This window comes from Myiozetetes cayanensis, unplaced genomic scaffold (genome assembly GCF_022539395.1).
Source record: "Myiozetetes cayanensis isolate MyiCay16 unplaced genomic scaffold, myiCay2020 scf1, whole genome shotgun sequence".
Taxonomy (NCBI): Eukaryota; Metazoa; Chordata; class Aves; order Passeriformes; family Tyrannidae; genus Myiozetetes; species Myiozetetes cayanensis.
The window spans coordinates 29,024,640-29,027,844 of NW_026086604.1; positions in this window are offsets into that span (position 1 = coordinate 29,024,640).

The following is a 3,205-nucleotide window of genomic DNA, read 5'->3' on the forward strand; positions in this document are numbered from 1 at the left end:
ACACGTAAAATCTGAATTCCACATTTGATTTAGCCTCTACCTCTGTGTACTGAAGGACTTACAGGAAAACATACATACGTGCTGGGTATGCCAGTACACCAACTTATACTAAACCAATTTAATTAGTTTGCTTTCAATGCAAAGGTGCAGCACCTCAGCAATTATGAGATCGTTAATACAACAGAGCATAACAGCACCTTTAGAGATCCTGTCTAACCTCTAGGCACACATATAACTCCCATTAAGACTAATGGGAGTCACATGTGTGTATCCAAGAGAAAAGAGACCCATTAAAACTGATACAACATATCCATTAATCTTCAGGTCACTCTTAAGGTCAAACATTATAAAAATGTTTATGAACAGTACTTACTAGCTATTCACAGTGGCTACTTTGGTTTTGGTACAGACCTGTGAGCAGTTAAGGCCATGGAAAATGTCTGCATTAAAAGCATCACCACGTTTCAAGTAGAGGCACAGAAATCTGAGAGCGCTTTTCTGTAGTCAGAGAGTACATTTTTCTATCATATCCTGAAAGAATTAGAAGGATAGAAATGACAGGGAAGGTTAGACACAAATGAAAACCTTGGACAAAGGTATGCTCCAGCTTTTCATTTTTCTTCCATCCCCCAATCCTTCTTCATATTTCAGTCCCTTAGTTGTGGTTTTCCGCTTCAGGAAGAATATTAATAGCAGTGACTAAATTCCTAATCTGTGCAGCCTGCTATGAAGACACTACAAATAACATTTTGATTACTGAATTACCAGCAAAGCACAACAATTCAAGAACTGCTTACAGGCAGTAAAGGGTGTTTAAAGTTTTTCAAAGAGAAAGGTAACTTTAGTTTACTCTTCATTTCATTCAGCATATCTGAAAACTGCCTTTTTCATCACTGCAGGAGTTTAGGCATGCATGCTCTTTTCCAGTTTAGAAAAAGTTAAGTCTGTAAAATCAATCTGTTCGGCAATGAATTTGCAGGCTTCCTCCGCCCTGAGTCCTGGAGGAGAGAGAAAGAGTTCTTCTCAGCAGCATGAGGGCCAGATGATCTTCATTTGAACAGAGCAGAAAGAACAGTAGGAGGAAATGTGTCAGATGAGTACAGAAGTGAAAAAATGAGGACAAAATTCAGATATGAAATACCCCTATTTGTTTGCTGTTTCTTTCAGGAACTGGAGTAAATGAGGAAAAATGGCTTCATCAAGACTTACTCGTGAACTATTCTGAAAGTCATGTTCTAGAACTCATGTCAAAACTCTTATTCTGTATGTGAGACTTGTTCAGCACTGTCCTATTACAGGGTCTGCAAGTACTCCAAAGACTGACAACTTAGCATTGCAACTTTTGTTCAGAGACCTCATGAGACAGACACAGATAGTCGGTGTGAAGTCAAAACAGAGGCAAGCTTTCACCTAGAAATCACGGCTCCCAGAGACAGTCACAACATCAGCCCACCAAGAAATAGCACAATGCTTCACTCTTGAACTTCTCTATTGCCTTTCTCTGCTATGCCCACATAACACGGGGTCTCACTTCAGAAGATTTTAGATGCTGATAAACTCTCCACAGTGTCCAGAACAAGGAAGTGGTTTTGTTGCTAATTCAAATATACAATGATAAATAAATGGTAATAAATTAATACCATGGTTCAATTAATTACTCCTCTGCAGAAATAAATCATGACATGGTTTTCTTTTAAAAACAAAGCAAAAATTACCCCAAATATCTTGTTGTATATAGTAGACTATCTAAACACTTAGGGGTGATTGTTTTTCCTTTATTAGTGGTCATAAGCTTTCCACTACAATGTCTTTTTGTGAAACAGAAGTGCCTTCCTCGCTCAAAAGATTTTGCTTAAAATGTATTTTCCATGCAAAAAGACCTGATCACCATTTTGTGAAATCAGCCAAGTGAATTAGCCTTATTCACTTCAAATGTTTTTTTCTAAAAGAGGAACTACTTATTGTTAACAAAGTTAGGCATCTGTTTTGCTTTATCATTGTGAAAAATTACATGTAAATCCCGAACAAAACTGTTTTTTCAAGATCCTGATATTCATAAAGGCCTGTACTTTGTTTTTGGGCATCTCACGTAGTCCAGAGCACCATCTAATTTCTTGTCTGTGATTTAGAAAAACCAGTACAGAATCCATCAATATGTGCCTATGGGCTTCCACAACCTCCTCAGCACAGACAACGTCAGCAAGGTATTTGAGGAACTGTTACTTTTAACATCACCTGTGAATCTGTGCTCGTGAATGTGTCAAAACTAAATATAGTTACGGTTTGGAAATAAATCACTATTTGAGCATCTTTTAATCCCTACGTTTAATAAACATTGTCAATTCATATCAACCTGTTAATACAGTTCTCTTTAATTTGCTTTCTAGAACTGTAATAGCCAACTTTTCAATGCAGTTTCCTCCACCTAAGGTGTGCAATTCATCCAAATAATAGCTCTGTGTCACCCAAAAACACTTTCAACCCGTTCTCAGCAGGAGAACCTGGCTGACACTGACGCCAGTAACCAAGCGAGCAGCCACGCACCCAGCAGTGCTGCCGCGTTACTGCTGGAGAAATACCCGCCCGAAGTACTTTTAGAACGTTGCCACATTTCCTCCAGTCTGCTCAGTTTCTACTCTCACAGCCCTGTGATTCCTGCCAGTAAATGCTCCACCGGTCTGCCGTCGGCTCCAAGTGGCTCGGCCTCGCCTCCCCCGCACCACTCCCGGTGACCACCCCACCCCGAGTCAGGAGCCTCTCCACGGCCCCACGGGCGGCCAGGAGCCCTTCGGGCGCTCGCCGAACTGCGGATGGCGGAACTGCAGCCCGGGTGCCACCGGGACGCCCAAAGCGGGATCACCGCCCCGGATGGCCGGGACGTTCCCGCTGCCCGGCGGCCCCACCCTGCCCTGCAGCCGCCCCGCCCCCGCCGCTCCCATTGGCTGCTCCTTCTCCCCGAGCCGCCGATTTGCTCCTCGGCCTGTCAGTCAGGCAGGCAGGCGCGCGCCCCGCCCCGGCACGGCCGCCGTGCGGGAAGCGCCTCTCGCGCGCCGTCCCGGTGTCCACGAGCGCCTCCTGCGCGGGCGGCACCGCCGGCACTGCGGGCACCGCGCCCCGGGAGCGGCCTCTGCCCCGCCCCGCACAGCACTGCCCAGCACCGCCCCGCACAGCACCGCACAGCACCGCGCCGCCCCGCACAGCACCG